Source organism: Anolis sagrei, chromosome 4 (genome assembly GCF_037176765.1).
Source record: "Anolis sagrei isolate rAnoSag1 chromosome 4, rAnoSag1.mat, whole genome shotgun sequence".
NCBI lineage: Eukaryota > Metazoa > Chordata > Lepidosauria > Squamata > Dactyloidae > Anolis > Anolis sagrei.
Genome location: NC_090024.1, coordinates 72770708 through 72788552, shown reverse-complemented (window position 1 = coordinate 72788552; position 17845 = coordinate 72770708). Strand labels below are relative to the sequence as shown.

At 41.0% G+C, this 17845-nt stretch overlaps 1 protein-coding gene across 1 annotated transcript in view; it reads right to left on the bottom strand.

The window, feature by feature from the left end:
* ZNF407 (zinc finger protein 407) overlaps positions 1–10184 on the bottom strand; it is a 400216-nt gene extending 390032 nt beyond the window's left edge. Inside the window, exon 1 of the mRNA XM_060774974.2 lies at positions 10112–10184. The gene's annotated coding sequence lies outside the window, so the exon portion shown is untranslated. The remainder of the gene's footprint in view (positions 1–10111) is intronic.
* Between the last annotated feature and the right edge of the window lie 7661 nt (positions 10185–17845).

Here is a 17845-nt window from a genome sequence, read left to right as displayed (position 1 = left end):
AGAGTCTGAAGAGTCTGAAGAGTCCACCATTACGTCCAAACCCCTGCCAAGAAGCAGGAAAATCACAATAAAAGCACCTCCCACACATTCAAAGCACCTCCCACAAATGGCCATCCAGCCTGTTTAAAAGCCTCCAAAGAAGGAGCCTCCACCACACTCTGGGGAAGAGAGTTCCACTGCTGAACAGCTCTCACAGTTCGGAAGTTATTCCTCATGTTCAAGTGGAATCTCCTTTCCTGTAGTTTGAAGCCATTGTTCCGCATCCTAGTCTCCAGGGCAGCAAAAAACAAGTCTGCTCCCTCTTCCCTATGACTTCCCCTCACAAATGTATACATTGTCATCATGTCTCCTCTCAGCCTTTTCTTCTGCAGACTAAACATGCTTTTTACACCACTCCTCATATGGCTTGTACTCCAAACCATTGATCATAGTCGCCCTTCTCTGGACACATTCCAGCTTATCAATATCTCCCTTAAATTGCGGTGCCCAGAATTGGACATTGTATTCCAGGTGTGCCTAACCAAGGCAGAACAGAGAAGTAGCATGACTTCCCTGGACACGTAGAAGGGTATGTAACTCTTATCCTGGCAAAATGGTCCAAAAGGAAATGAGTGGCAATACTGAAAAATAAAGCAATACCTAAGATAACCAATAGACTGCATTTAAAAACAACAGGTTTATCTCCCAATGTAAATAATTCATCAGAAACTCAAAGGCATCTCGATCTCAAAACTAGGCGCAAGATCAGACTGAAACTAGTCCAGTTAATTTAGGTGTCTATTACAATAAGGAAAATGAAGCTCTCATTTCTATATGTACTGTGCTTTCAAAATGCTATCATAAACCCCTTATCTATTCTAACCTGATTAGAACACCATGCTTTTCATTAAATTAGATAGCCAAATTGCCCTTTTGCTCTTTAAGAGAAGCTGTAAAATGAGCATCTCAAATTCTATGATAAGGATAACCGGGCATTACTCAGATGTAAACTCATAAGCATGCCATACAGCATGCTTATGGAAAAGTCTTCATTAGCTTATCAGTTTTAAACCTTTGACTTGCAAATAATTTACAGTTAAACCTATGGACATGATAGGGAAAAATCAATGCAAGGATTGCCTTGACTATAAAAATAAAATAAGGGAAAGTTATATAAGATACCTGAAAGGTGTGAAAGCCAGTTTCGAGTACAGCCCTATTCAGGTACTACACAGGCAATCCCCAAGTTACAAACATCTGACTTACAAATTGCTCATAAATGTTCAAATTGATAAGTTGAATCATGGCGATAAGTTGTATCAACTCATGTATACGTTGAGTTTACATATAAGGCGAGGGCAGGTTTTGAGGCCAGTGATGGATTTTGATATGACCAATGGATTAATGGAGGGTCATTTTGCAGAGAAGAGAAAGTGCCAACACTGCCTTGGGAGCCAGCTGTTTCTGACTGTCCTTTCTTACATGGGCCTTCAAAAAGGCCAGAAGCGGAGTCATGATGCAAATAGAGCAGGTTTGGTGCTTCGGTTTGGTGCATTAGAAGGTGCTAGAGAGAGAAGGATAGTCCATTTTATGGGGGTGAGGGGTGGCTTGAAGGAGAAAAACCATTTATCTTATTTATGTATTTACTATATTTCTGCCCCATTTTATCTCACCCTGAAGAGGACTCAGAGCACCTTACAATTTAGGCAATTTCAATGCTACAATGCAAATACAAATATATAAATTCATCACATTACAACATCCCCTTGTTTTCCTGTCATTCTCCCCACCCATGACCCCTTTGTGGAAACAACCTTCATTTATGATATGGGAATGGGGGAAGGGGAATAACCAGCAAAAACAGGAAAAATGGTTTTCCTCCAACTTCCTCCCATAAAATGGACTATCCTTCTATCTCTAGCACCTCCTAGTGTCCTCTGCCTGGATAATGGAACAATACTGGTGCTTCTTTTAGATCAGCGTTTCTCAACCTTGGGCTCCCTCGGGGGGGGGGGGGTCACAAGGGAACTTCAGGGGGGTTGCCAAAGGCTGTCAGAAAACATATATTCCTGGTGGTCTTAGGAACCCCTTTGGCAGAGAAGGCTGAAAATCTCTATGCCTGTCCTTCTCTTCCTTTTTGGAAACAGATGATGAATCCTCCCACCAAAAGCCCTCTTCCGCGGTGATTGACCATCCTCTCAGCCAAGGAGAGGGCTGTTTCTGAGACTCCAGGTGTGGAGGGAAGAGCAGACGTGTTTGGAACATGTGGAAGCAAGGGAGGCTGGAGAGAGGCTGCAGGGAGGATTGCGTCAACGAGTCCCTTCAAGGCATGGAGATTCTGTGTCGGAAGTCTGGCCCAACTCTATGCTCTTTGATTGTAGGTGAACTATAAATCCCAGCAACTACAGCTCCCAGATGTCAATATCTATTTTTCCCAAACTCCAGCAGTGTTCACAATTGGGCATATTGAGTATTTGTGCCAAATTTGGTCCAAATACATCATTGTTTGAGTCCACATTACTCTCTGAACGTAGGTGAACTACAACTCCAAAACTGAAGGTCAATGCCCACCAAACCCACCAAACCCTTCCAGTATTTTCTGTTGGTCATTGAAGTTCTGTGTGAAACACTGTTTATATTCTTTTGGAATGGAATAAGGTCTTACTTTTCACCCCTGTATATATATGAATAAAGGTCTGGTATCTACATTGACCTGTGAGCAATAGGCTTGTTTGATTTTAAAAAATGGTTCAAAACTCATTTCCGAAGTAGGGATGCTGGTGGTTCAATTCTAAAGTCAATTCCGATTTTCACAGAAAAAAATGTTCAAAACTTTTTGAAACTTCTGAGACTTCGGAATCCTTCCTTAATGGGTTTAAGGTGTTATTTCCTGTTTCATTGGGTGGTCTTTACTTTGAAAGTAGTTGTTTTACTCCAAAAGTGGGGGGGGGGGAAGCAAAGGGAGGAAATTCATCCACTCTGGTTCAAAACGCTTCCCAGGCTCGAGTCAGAAGCAAGGGGAGAAGAGAGGGAGCAAATTCATCCACTCTGGTTTAAAACGCTTCCCCGGCTCGAGGCAGAAGCGAGGGGAGAGGAGAGGGAGGAAATTCATCCACTCTGGTTTAAAATGTCTTCCCAGGCTTGATCCGAGGCCAGGGACCAGAAGCGGGGAAACACTGAATCATTTCCGACTCACTGCTTCGTAACAGAAATGGTGGAAAAAGCTTTGGAAGGGCAAAGGGACTTCCGGTTTCCTTAAAAACTTCGAAATTGCTTCAAAAAGCAAATCTTTCCAAATTTATTCCGAATTACGAAGATTCTGACCGAACCTAACCATGCCTAGTGGGTAAGTCCACCCAGTTTTATGGGGTTGATTTTTTTAAACTAACATTTATAGACCCATTGATGAGTATATACAGTATTTTTTATTCTACAAAGTATAATAAAATAATATTGTTTCAAGATCAAGCTCTGCAAATTATTTGTAGTTTTACATACACAAACTACATTCATTCGACAGCATGGATGCATGAAGAAACATTTCAATTTGAATTGGAAAACTGCACTTTTGCTTGGCAAAACCAAACCATTCTTCCAAGAATACAGTTCACTGGGAATGGAATACAAAAGGTTTACTCAGATGATCTCTGAATTTCACTGTCCTCGGAAAACATTTCATTTGCTTCTTCGATGCTGCAGAGGAATGTGATGGATATGGAGTACTACAGATAGCAATTTGAAGGTAATTTAAATAAAACCCCAGTTGAAGCCTTTCCCATTGTTAACATAGATCTCTGCCTTTATCTAACACTGACTATTTCAAATTTGAAGGAAAAAGAACATTCTTCAAATGAGGCTTATTAAAAATAAGTTTATGTTCCACAGTGCTAGTGAAAGCTGTCATCATTATCTGTTCTATCAATAGAACAGGATCTACTGAGAGAAATGCCTTTTGATAATCTCATCTCTTCATTTGCTGACAAGGAAAGTAGAAAAAGAAAATGAGATACCTTTTAAAATATTCTGAATATAGTTTGTCATGGCGTGTAAATATTTCCTTTAGCTTCAGTCATAAAATCTAAACATTCCAATCTAAATACTCTGATGTCAAATATAGATATACATTTTGGGGGAAAGTATTATATGCATATTTATTCTTTTTCTTCCAGTGACATAAGGTGCTGTAAGAAAGAGGTGTCAGGGTAGGGTCTCAAGAGGACACTCTTTACCAAGCTCCTTGGTGTCTTAAAAAGTTATTTGACTGCCATAGTTGAGATTTGATAGCTCTGTTACCACTGCTGTCACAATCTCTGAATAGAGAATCACCTGGATGTATCTCATTTAAAAAAATGTATGCTTGGCTTTCTCCTCATTAAACATGGTGGTACAGCGGGTTAAACCACTGAACTGCTGAACTGGCTGACCAAAAGGTTTGAGGTTCGAATTTGGAGAGTGGGGTGAGCTTCCACTGTTAGGCCCAGCTTCTGCTAACCTAGCAGTTCAAAGACATGCAAATATGAGTACCGCCTTGGCAGGAAGGTAACAGCGTTCCATGCAGTCGTGCTAGCCACATGACCTTGGAGGTGTCTATGGACAAGGCCGGCTCTTCAGCTTAGAAATGGAGATGAGCACCAACCCCCAGAATCGGACAGTATACTTAATGTCAGGGGAAACCCTTTACTTTTACCTAAACCCTGCTTTTTCTCTTCACAAGGACACTCAAACCTAAAACACACTCAGACCTAAAAACCACAGCATCTGTGGTAGATGAGGCCACCGGTCAACTCACCTGTCCTGGAAATTAAGGGAGAAGGTTTTCCCCTTGGCAGGTAACCCTTGGCAGGAAGGTAACAGCGCTCCATGTAGTCATGCTGGCCACATGACCTTGGAGGTGTCTATGGACAAGGCCGGCTTAGAAGGCCAGCTTAGAAATGGAGATGAGCACCACCCCCAGTGTCAGACATGACTAGACTTCATGCCAAGGGAAACCTTTACCTTACGCTTGGCTTTCCTCTCTAATTAAACGTTCACTGAAAGCCAATGTAAATATTACAAAATATTAAAAACATAACCAAGATTACAGTTACAAAAAGCTAAAAACAGCAAAACAAAATTGTAAAGAAACAAAACTAGCATTCAGCAGATGAAATTATGCAATCATTGGATTGGTCAGTAAGAGGAGAAAGTAGACTATGTGCTATGACGGCTAATTATAATAATTATATAAGAGTATCAGTTAGAGCTAAGCTACAATAATGTATTATAATCACATGTGTTTGACCAAGTAGTTGTGAAGACTTTCATTATTGTCTGCTGCCAAATACATTATTTTGTTTATACTCCTTAATGATGTTTCTATACACTAAGATGAATGATGCATCTCCACAGTAGAATAATAGTTTGAACAATTTTAACTGCCCTTACTCAGTGCTCTGGAATCCCCCTAGATATGTTTGTGGGCCTTTCTAGGTTTTTCAGTATAATTCTATAGTATGCTTCCAGCCCAAGTGCAGTCAAACCACAGGATTCGCTATTATCAAGGTTTCTGGTATCCACTGAGGGCCTTGGAATGTATCCCCCATGGACACTGGTGGCATACTGTACTGATAAGATTGTGGTGCCCATGATGTCTGAAGAGTTATCACAAGTGGAGACAGTGGTGGGACCAGCAGAGCTCTGCACAAAGCCGCCCTATTTCCTGTCCCCAGCCACGCTCCACAAGTCATTATCATGCATTTTTATTGCAACCAATGGATCGTAACACACAAAAACTGATCTGAACCATAGTATACAACATAAGTAGTGGAATGAGCTAACCTGTGTAAGGTAAAGCTTAGCCATCCTCAATTCCACTAACAGTTTTACAAGGGTACAAAAGAGCCCCCAATATCAAATTACCTATTGCTTTGTTGTTCTCATTGGTACTGACGAAATAATAGACATGTCTAAAGAAGGTACTACATATCAAGGAATATTTGGCACAAAATTGACCGTGTGAATTGGTCCACTGTGAAGATCATCTGGAGAACGGCAGTGTGATGGCACAGGTATGCAGATGACATGCAAAACTCTTTTTTCTCCACTTCACCTTGTTCCAGGGAGAGTTCTGAACTTTTTTGTGTGTGTCAGGAGCGACTTGAGAAACTCCAAGTCGATTCTGGTGTGAGAGAACTGGCCGTCTGCAAGGACGTTGCCCAGGGGACTTCTCTCATATCCCCGCATGAGAATCTGGAGCTGACAGACGGTAGTTCACCCCACTCCCCGGATTCGAACTGCCAACCTTTCAGTCAGCAGTCCTGCCAGCACAAGGGTTTAACTGATTGCACAACCAAGGGCTCCTAGTTCTGAATTTTCTATGTTTGAGAGTGGCAATGATCTCAAGGAGGACCAATCGAGGTTGAGATACATTAATTCTGCCAAAAAGCCATTTCCACCAGGTTCCTCCTCCCTCCTATTGGTTCCTCCTCCCTCCTATTGTCAATAACCAACACTGGGAAATACCAGATGAAGGAACAAAAACAGAAACAAGACCACTCCATAAGGCTGAAACTATGCTGAGGCAGCCGCTTCTGATCACTGGGGAAAGGAGACTTAGAAAAGTATTGGAAGACAGAACGTTAGAGCCAGCATCCTCTAGGACGCTTACATGGTACACAATTATAACATTGTTATTCCACTTTAAAGCCATGGTTATTAGTCTATGGAACCCCGGCAGTTCACATGGGCAAATTTAGGGCTGTCACCAAGAGAGCTCTAGTGCCTCTTTGAGCTACAAACATAGATTCCATCAAGTGGTGCCATGGCAATTAAAGCGCAATCACCATTTTAAATTTGTATCATGCAGTTCAGTATTCAATCTAAAAAAAAAGGGTTTCAGAAAAGTTTCTGTTAATTGTTGATATTCACATAACAGCTAAGAAAACAAACAAAAAAACTTTACTTAAGCAGCACACCTGGTTCAGAACTCACAATCTCTGATTGCTAAATAGATACGAGTTCTTGGAGGCCCAAATATCTAAAAGACACCAGATTCCATCTGATTTTGGAAGCTAAGGAGGGTCAGCCCTAATTAGTATTTGAGTGGGAGACCACTGATGAATGCTGTAAGATATATTTCATATGAAAGAACTGGCAAAGTCACATATTCTTTGTCTAAGAAAACTCTTATGAAAAATGTATGGAATCAACATAAAGCAAGAAGCAACTTGAAGTCACATATGCTCCACATAAATCTCCAAGATTGCTAGCTTTCCACTCTTAGGTGGTGATAATTCTGTTTGGCAGTGAAAGCTGAACAGCTGCAAACTAGTTTGCTCCCAAATCACAATCATAAATTGAGATCTAATCCTGGCTTAAGAGCAACTACGATTAGTCATAATGAAGTATATACATGTTCAGAAATGGAATGAGAGGGGGGAAATGTATGAGAGCTACTTCCAAATATTGCATGGTCTGGTCAACCCATGATTTTGCAATATAAAGTATCCTGCTTCTAACATTTTAGAAAGAGCTTGTAATTTTCACCTATGCGTGCATACACACACACACACACACACATGTGAGTCCCCCTTCCGGGGGAGAAGGGTGGGGCAAAAGTGCATTAAATAAATAAATAAATAAATATGGCATTCAGGCCACCATAGTAGTGCTGTTTTTTATTTCCTCCCTAACATTTTATTTGTCGTGTCAGGAGTGACTAGAGAAACTGCAACTTTCCTCCCTAACAAGTCAATGCTATTCAGTCCTATTCAAGAGTTCAGAATAATGCATTTATTATTTTGTGATATTTTGATTAGTCTTTGTGATGGTATGGTTACATACACTGAACTATCTGAAAGTAAAGGAGTCATTGTCTCAGGCTAGATCTAGAATCTAGAATCAGTTTCGAAATGCAGATTAACTTCACTACACTGGATTATACAGCAGTGTAGATCCAGCTTCAGTCACCCATATTGGAGTGGCTTTGAACAATGTGAACAACATTCAAACAATAAACATTAATAAACCAATGACCCATTTAAAATTAAATCAACAAAATAACAACACAAAATCAATATAAAAGTGAAACAAAACATATTAATACAAAACTATCATCCATAAACAGAAATTATGTTAGACCAGCTGTCCCCTGCCACACATTGCTGTGGCCCAGTCTGTGTATATGTGTTTTGTGTGTGCATATATATGTGTATATGTGTGTGTGTGTTTGTCTATATATGTGATTTTGCGCATGTGTTGTAATGTATTTTTATGTTTTGGCTTTTTAAGTCTCTTCTATTGTGTTTTTCAGTGTTTTATGAGTGATTGGTCTGATAGGTGTACTGTGATCAAATTTGGTGTCCATTTGCCCACTGGTTTTTGACTTATGTTAATCCCACAAATGAACATTTCATTTCTATTTATATACTAGCCTTCTCCTGCCACGTGTTGCTGTGGTCCAGTCTGTGTATATGTTTTGTATGTATATATGTGTGTTTGAGTGTGTGTGTATTATATATGTGTGTGTGTGTGGTTTTGCACATGCATTGTAATGTATTGGGGGGGGGGTTAAGTCCCTTCCTCTGTGTTTTCCAGTGTTTTTATGTGTGATGGTCACTTGTTGGTCTGTTAGGGGTGTAGTGTCCAAATTTGCTGTAAATTCGTCCAATGGTTTTTGAGTACTGTTAATCCCACAAACGAACATTTCATTTTTTTATTTATATAGACAGATATAAGATAAAAGCCAAAAGCCATTTAAAACATCTCAGCAGCTGCTCTGGTTAATAAAAACAAAAAATAAAGTCCAGATATTATTATATTTAACGAAAAGGCAGCGGTTTGCAAAATTGGAAATTGCATCTAATTAAAGGGGGAGAAAGAAGGAACGTAGCATCAGTTTTAAAAGTAAATCAGTAAGTCAGTACGCTAAAACAGTAGATGTGGCTCTTAATGAAACATGCTGTATTATCACGGGGTGTCTGCGCCCTACACCACTGGAGAAATTACACTGCTTAGCCGGTATTGCACCACCTGACATCCGCCGGGAAGTAGCAACCAATAATGAAAGGACCAAGGCTGTGACATCTCCAGCCCATCCCGTTTGGATATCAGCCAGCACGCCAACGACTTAAATCACGAAATAGTTTTCTAAGATCTACAGAGACACTCACAGGAACACCTCAGCAAGCAAGAGTCCAAAAGTGGCAGGCTCAAACCCAGAACCTCAACCAATGGCTGATACCAAATGAGAGACTCCCCCCTGGGCACACAGAAAACTGGGCGACTTGGAAGGTGCTGAACAGACTGCGCTCTGACACCATGAGATGCAGAGCCAACCTTCAGAAATGGGGCTACAAAGTAGAATCCACGACATGCGAGTGTGGAGAAGAGCAAACCACTGACCACCTGCTGCAATGCAACCTGAGCCCTGCCACATGCACAATGGAGGACTTTCTTGTGGCAACACCAGAAGCACTCCAAGTGGCCAGCTGCTGGTCAAAGGACATTTAATCAACTGCCAAGCTTGAAACTTTGTGTTTTGTTTGTTTGTTAAAAAATGCCATGCAACTGTTTGGTCTGCCCCTGACACGATAAATAAATAAATAAATAAGTAAGTAAGTAAGTCTTGAACGTGGAGCAACATCTTCTTTCCGAAGAGAGTCAGAGAAACAATTTAAGAAATTGCGCATGCGCTGTTGCCAAGAGGGGAATCACGCACAGCACATGCGCTAGAACGACCCAAGAAGCCATTGACCACAAAAGGCTTCCGCATGCGCAGTCGGAACACCCGTCAACCCTTCTTCTCCCCTCCCGTTTAAAACAGGAGCGAGCCAACAGTAGCATGAGCCAATCACTGTTTGCCTTATCCCGTAACCAACCAATCGGGAACCGGCTCACAACTTTGAGCTTTTGGCAACGGGCACGGATTGGCCGAGACGACGTTTCCTGCTCTCCCGCCCACCCCCCGGAGGAGAAGAAGGAGGGGTAGAAAACGACGGCAGCGCAGAGGCCCAAAAAGCCCTGGGGAAAGAGGAGTGGGTCTGCGGGAAGTCCTGGGGAAAGCAGGCGCCCCGCGACCAAGCGCCTGACGCGGTCCAGAGCAGGGAACGCCCTGAGGAAACGGGCGAGCGCCGAGGGTGGTGTTGGGACTCACCGGGCGGGGGGAGCCGTCTCCTCCGCTTGTGATGATCTTGGTCACAAGTGGCGTGCCGTACCTCCGACGTCGCGCGTCACTGCCGAGCGTGAGGCGTGACGTCAGAAGGGGAGGGGCCGGGGAGCCATGGCGGAAGTGCCCTTGCCTCTGCCTCTCTCTCGCGCGCAAATCGTGAATCAAACACAGTGTATTAAGTGGAATAGTCGAAAGCAATCTCCATTTGCCAGTTGCTACCTGCATAAGATGCAGTGAAGACAAGGAAGACTTAAATAGTCAGCCCTTTATTAGTCTATACCTGGTATGGGCCAACTTGGGCCTCCAGGAGTTTTTGGACTTCAACTCCCACCATTCCTGACAGCCTCAGGCCCTTTCCTTTCGCTTAAGCGGCTGAGGGGGGAAAGGAAGGGGCCTGAGGCTGTCAGGAATGGTGGGAGTTGAAGTCCAAAAACTCCTGGAGGCCCAAGTTGGCCCATACCAGGTCTACACTGATCATTTATTGCAGTTCAGAGAGGCCAAACAACTGACACGTGTGCAAAAGAAAGCCCTTAATGTGCTCTGGTGTGTGTCGCCGTCATCTAGGCCTCAAACTGGATTCCAGGATTCCCCGTGTCAGCGTTTCTCAACCTGGGGGTTAGGACCCTTGAGGTGGCCGCGAGGGGGGTGTCAGAAAGGTCACCAAAGACCATCACTAAACACAGTAATTTCTGTTCATGGGGGTTCTGTGTGGGAAGTTTGGCCCAATTCTATCACTGATGAGGTTCAGAATGATCTTTATTTATTTATTTATTTATTTACTTTGCTTATATACCGCTGTATCTCAAGCCCGAAGGCGACTCACAGCGGTTCACAAACAGTAAAAACAGTAGAAACAGCAGTGGTTCCATACAACATATAACAATTGACTTAACACATTATCCATTATCTTTGATTGTAGGTGAACTATACACCCCAGCAACTCTCTGGTGGGGATGAGAGACAGGGCCTTCTCAGTGGCGGCCCCTCGGCTGTGGAACGCCCTTCCTACGGAAATTAGATCAGCCCCCTCCCTATTAGCATTTCGGAGGAAAGTGAAGACCTGGTTATTCAAGCAGGCATTCGAATAGGCAGTGTATTGAATATAGGAATACGGTACAACTGATTATGAGATTGGATCTTGATTCTACTTATGAGGCACTAATGAGATGTTATAGTTATGTTTAATTGATTGTTTATTATGTCATTGTTTTAATTGTTTTTTAACTGTTTTTATGATGTTGAGCATGGAATTTTGCTATTGTTAACCGCTTTGAGTTGCCCAATGGCTGAGAAAAGCAGTATATAAATGAAGTAAATAAATAAATAAACTACAACTCCCCAAGGTCAATTTTTCTGCGGTAGGCAGACTGCGTTGAATAATACAGAATGTTGGGTGAGCAAAGGTTGAATAAGCGAGGCTCTACTGTAGTAGCAAAATTCAATACCTCACATACAGGTAAAACCAAATTATAAATTTAAACAAAACATATTAAACATAAGATTAAAAAATATTTAAACATTAAGACATAAAAATATAAAACCCCCTAATATAAACATTAAAATCAAATGATCCAAATTCGTAGGCCGAGGCCATTCCAAATATCAATTTCACATACTCCATATTTATTTTTTGTACTGTGTTACTTTATTAATCAAAAGCTTGGCCCCATAATCTTGTCTTTGTTTTCTTTCTGAGGGAGGAGGGTACTGATGTAATCTCACTGGTTAGGGAGTTCCAGAGCTGAGGAGCCACCACTGAGAAGGCTCTGTCTCTTGTCCTCACCAACCGCACTTCCAAAGCAGGTGGGACCGAGAGCTGGACCTCTCCAGAAGATCTTAATCTCTGTGACAATTCATAGAGGGAGATAGGTTCAGACAGGTAAGCTGTGCCAGAACTGTTTAGGGCTTTATAGACTAAAGACAGCACTTTGAATTGTGCTTGGAAGCAGACTGGCAGTCAGTGGCGCTTACATAACAGGGGGCTTGTGTGCTCACTGTACGCTTCTCTGGTGACGAATCTTGCTGCCACCCATTGGACTATTTGAAGCTTCCAAACAGTCTTCAAAGGCAACTACACGTAGCACGTGTTGCAATAATCTATTTGAGATGCATGGTCCCACCCGTTGGGTTTGCTTCATGGTTCATTTTGGCATATTTGTACAAAGGAGTTCAGTTGAGTGGGTTCACTTCTATGTACGCTTGATCCACCATATTTACAAGTTTAGTTTTTTGTGTATTTGATTAATATTTTCTCTATATATAGGTCATCCAACCTGTTAGAAGTTGTCCATAGAGTTGCCCTAGAGTAAAATCTAGGGAGATGTCATCTCGTGTTTAAATAAAAACACATTTTCCCCTTTCCACGGGGTCTTATACCCCTAACTCCAGAGGAAGTGGAAAGCCTAATGCTTTTTTTGTTTGTTTTATCCACAATCATTCCCTTTGCTTGGGTAGTTTGCAGACTAGTTATCTGCTTTTTCATGTTTTTCTAGATTTCAAAACTTTTCATTGTCCATGGAAGCTGATAAAACCTCTAGGTCTCTTCCCACTTAAATCCATATCACCCTGATAGGTAATGTGTACTTAAACTGCTATCTTACTCCTCCAAAACTGGCAAGATTAAGTAAAATCTTAACTTCAAAGAGACGAAGGGACATAACAAGAACAAAAAAATGTATTATCTTATGCTTCAAGTGGTATTTGAAAAACATAACCAGCTGCTAAAGCAAGAGGGGAGTGCACAAATATGGAAGGCTCATGGAGAGAACAATGGGAAAATCAGACATTTGTTTGATTTAGGATACAAAGCATTGTTTTGGTAAATAATTAACAATATACTACCCTTCCTAAATCTTGTATGAATACTAGTGAATATTTACCACTGAGTAGAAGGTGTTTGCCTCCCTCTCCTTAATGACAGGAGCATCTTGAATGAGTCCTGCCTATTACTTTGATAGAAACAAAGCTCTGATAAGATCTTCACAAAAAGAGCCACTTGTGCTTCAAATGCACCAAGGTTCATCAATTTTGGAATGATGTTCTGAACATTGTCTCCAAAAATCACAAAACAAACAGTAAAACAGTATCCAAAGCTTTTTTTGCTTCCTATATTTTCTGTAGTAATTAAATCCTTGAAACACAAAGTTTTGGCAATCTTGTCACGGCTTTATATTCTGAGAATACTAGATGTTTGGAAGGCTATGGACATTTTGGAGCATTTGACCATCTCAAGTGATCATTTAAGTAACATCTGAGATAAAACGAAGGTCTTTGGTGCTAAAATCTCCACTTTTCTTCCGTATGATTTTTAAACATCTGTGCCTAATGAAAAATCTAATAGAGCCTTGAAAGAATGCATTTTCTACATGCTAATGGCATAGTTTGTAGATTTTCTGTTTTCCTGTCTCGCTATCCAGAACGTTTCCTGGATTTCAGATTGAAATTGTAAATAATTCTGCTGCCAGCAGAGGGCGGAAAGAACACATGTATGATGTTATCCACTTTCTAATTACCATTCGTACTCTTTATTCTGAAAGAATATTCTGAGAGTGCCTTGGAACGCAAGAAGACCCAACCAGTCCATACTTCTGGAAATAAAGTCCTGTTCTTTGGAGGGAAGGATATTAGAATCAAAGATGAAGTACTTTGGCCACATCATGAGAAGACAGGAAAGCTTAGAGAAGACGATGCTGGGGAAAATGGAAGGAAAAAGGAAGAGGGGCCGACCAAGGGCAAGATGGATGGATGGTATCCTTGAAGTGACTGGCTTGACTTGAAGTGACGGCCAACAGGGAGTTCTGATGTGGGCTGGTCCATGAGGTCACAAAGAGTCGGAAGCAACTGAATGAGTAAACAAAAACTCTTTATTATACATGTCTTATTATTAGCATGTCTTATTTTGGGTTAAAAGATGTTTAAAATATAACTGGCTAACACATTTTATATAATATACTATATGTTAATAAAAGAGGCTCATGTGTTTAAAATGCAGATGGTGATATCTCTTCTGTTTTCTTGAGGACATAGTACAGTCTATTCTACACCCAAATAATTATGGGCTGGTAGGTCCTGTGGATAAAGTTTTAATCAATGTTGTAAATAACAACATCCTTTGCTTCTTTTAATAACACTGTGGAGCACGATTTTTATCCCTGAGTTATAAGTGTCATTTCCTAATTGGTTCTATCATAAAAACTTGGGAAAGGTTTATTGAACTGCAAAAACTTTAGGTTCTTGTGGGTTTTTTCGGGCTATAGAGCCATGTTCTAGAGGCATTTCTCCTGACGTTTCGCCTGCATCTATGGCAAGCATCCTCAGAGGTAGTGAGGTCTGTTGGAATTGGGACAATGGGTTTATATATCTGTGGAATGGCTGGGGTGGGGCGAGGAGCTCTTCTCTGCTGCAGCTAGGTGTGAATGTTTCAGCTGATCACCTTCATTAGCATTTGAAGGCCTGCCTGAGCCTGGGAAAATCTCTTGCTGGGAGGTGTTAATCTGTGCCTGGTTGTTTCCTCTCTGTTGTTTTGCTGTTGCAATTTTAGAGTTTTTTAATACTGGTAGCCAATTTTGTTCATTTTCATGGTCTCTTCCTTTCTGTTGAAATTGTCCACATGCTTGTGGATTTCAATGGCTTCTCTGTGTAGTCTGACATGGTGGTTGTTGGTGTGGTCCAGCATTTCTGTGTTCTCAGATAATATGCTGTGTCCAGGCTGGTTCATCAGGTGCTCTGCTATGGCTGACTTCTCTGGTTGAAGTAGTCTGCAGTGCCTTTCATGTTCCTTGATTCGTGTTTGGGCAATGCTGCGTTTGGTGGTCCCTATGTAGACTTGTCCACAGCTGCATGGTATACGGTAGACTCCTGCAGAGGTGAGAGGATCCCTCTTGTCCTTTGCTGAACGTAGCATTTGTTGGATTTTCTTGGTGGGTTTGTAGATTGTTTGTATGTTGTGTTTCCTCATCAGCTTTCCTATGCGGTCAGTGGTTCCCTTGATGTATGGCAGGAACACTTTTCCTCTGGGTGGATCTTCATCTTTACTCTCGTGGTTTGTTCTTGGTCTTGCAGCTCTTCTGATGTCTGAGGTGGAGTATCCATTGGCCTGGAGAGCCCAGTTGAGGTGGTTCAGTTCACCTTGGAGGAGGTGGGGTTCACAGATTCTTTTTGCACGGTCTGCCAAGGCTTTAATGGTACTTCTTTTTTTTCCCAATATTTTTATTGTTTTTATAACAGTAATAAACATGTACCATTAACACAGAGTACATGTGCTTATATCGAACAATACAGACAAGACAAACAGGGAAACATTAAATGTGACGTGATTTTTCGTGTATGGCATCGAATTAACACATATATGTATTTATTCGTGTTTCTGAATGTCCCTCCCTTTTTCCCTTTTCCCCCCCATAATTGGTTTTACTTATTACGCATTTTTGTTTGTTTCTTCTTATTTCTTTTCCGCTTTCAACTTTCCCCCTTCCGCTTTTTCTTCATCGGCATTAATAGGAAATGATAGGGTAGGGGCGGTGGTAAGGAGGTGGGGAGATCAAATGCGCGGAAGGTTTGAGTATATTAGTTCGAAAAGGGGAGAGGCGTGTGGTATTTTGGTTTTTAGGGTTGAGTTCCCTGGGGGGGGGGGCACGTTGTGGAATCCTACTCCGCCACCACCCTCCACCTAAAGCACCCCAGTGACATTAAAAATACTTCCAAGGATGTTCCGGGCAGTTATTATCAGGGTGGGCAATAATTGCCCTTTATTCTATTTGTTTATCATACGTCGGCTAGTTAATTTCAATCCCTAGAGAGTTTTCGTTATTCTATACTGATATTAATTTCGTTGTTAGATCTTTTAATGTAGTCTATAAAACTTTTCCAGTTAGTTTTAGGTGGTTTAGGTATATTTTGGGATATTTTATAGGTTAGAATATCCAAATTCATTATATCCCATACTTTTAGTGTCCATTGGTCCAACGTTGGGATTTCTGTGGATTTCCAAATCTTGGCTATGACTGTTCTGGCTGCAGTTGTGAAATAAAAGAATAATTTGTCAGAGTTTTTATTTTGAAGGGGGTCTGTAATGCCCAGCAACATAGCTTCAGGTTTGAGTGCTATTTTTTCTCCTAGTATTATCTGTATCGTTTTGTTGACTTCTTGCCAGAATCTTTTAACTTTTCTACACTTCCACCATGTGTGAATATAGCTTCCTTTATGTCTCCCACATTTCCAACATGTATTTTTGGTCTTCCCTTTACTAAATTTGGATATCTTGTCTGGAGTGTAATACCATCTATAAAATGATTTATACCAGTTTTCTTTCATCTCAGTTAAATATGTGTATTTAATTTTTTGACGCCAGACCTCCTCCCATTCCGACATTTTTATTGATCTGCCTACATCTTTAGACCACTGGATCATGTTTTGTTTAACCTGTTCTGTCTCCGTTGCCCATGTCAGCAATTGTTGGTATGTTCTTTTGATTAACTTAGTCTCAGTTTTTAATATTTTATCCCAGAAGGTTTCTTGAATCTGGAATCCATTTTTAACATCAATTCTATAGTTTTCTAATATTTGCTGGTAATGGAACCAGGAGATGGATTTGTCAAGCTGTTTGAGCTCTTACTGGGATTTTAATTTGATTTCTTGGAGGTCTTTTTTCAAGAGCTGGGCATAGGTGAGCCATTTTTCCCTAGGCAGGTCTCTCAGATGTTGCGCTTCGTTGGGGGAAAACCATAAGGGAGTTCTCCTATAGAGTCTGTCCTTGTATCTATCCCAGACTTTAAGAAGTGAGGCTTTGCTTGGGTGGTTTTTGAAGCTTTTCTCTTTTTCGGCTTTGCCTCTCCATAAGTAGCCGTGCCAGCCTTGATGTAGATCAAAACCGTCCAGGGTTAGAATTTTACGTTTATTTAGGGTCGCCCAGTCTTTTATCCATCTTAGAGATGCAGCTTCATAGTATAGTTGTAGGTCGGGGAGGGACAGGCCTCCCCTTTTCTTATCGTCGATCATATTTCTGTGGCTTATTCTTTGTTTTTTATTATTCCAGATGAATTTGGAAATTTCTTTCTGCCAACTGTTGAGGAGGGTTTTAGATTTTAAGACCGGCAATGATTGAAACAAAAACAAAACGTCTGGTAGGACATTCATTTTTATTGTGGCTATCCTGCCTAGTAGGGAAAGATTTAGCAAGTTCCAGGAGTTGAGTTTCTTCTTTATTTCTTTCCATTTCTTTTCGTAGTTGTTTTTTATTAAATGTGCGTTGTTTGTCGCAATTGTTATTCCTAGATATTTCGTTTCGCCTGTTATTTTTATTCCTGAGATGTTCTGTAATTTCTGTTTTTTATTTTTGTTCATATTTTTAGTTATTATTTGGGTTTTATCTTTATTTATTTTGAAACCCGCGACCTCACCAAAGTCTGTTATTTCTTTCAACCATTTGTTGATGTTATCTAATGGATTTTCTATGAAGCAGACAATGTCGTCTGCAAATGCCCTTGTTTTAAATATGTGGTTTTTGACTTTCAATCCTTTCAACTCCTTATTGGTTGAGATTCTCTGAAGAAGTACCTCCAAGACTGTTATAAAGAGTGTAGGGGATAAAGGGCACCCCTGCCTGGTACCCTTTGGATTTCTATGTCGTCTGAGTATTGCCCGTTAATAACTAATTTTGTCTGTTGTGAACCATAAATTGAGGTGATAGCATTCAGATATTGATACCCTATATCCATTTCT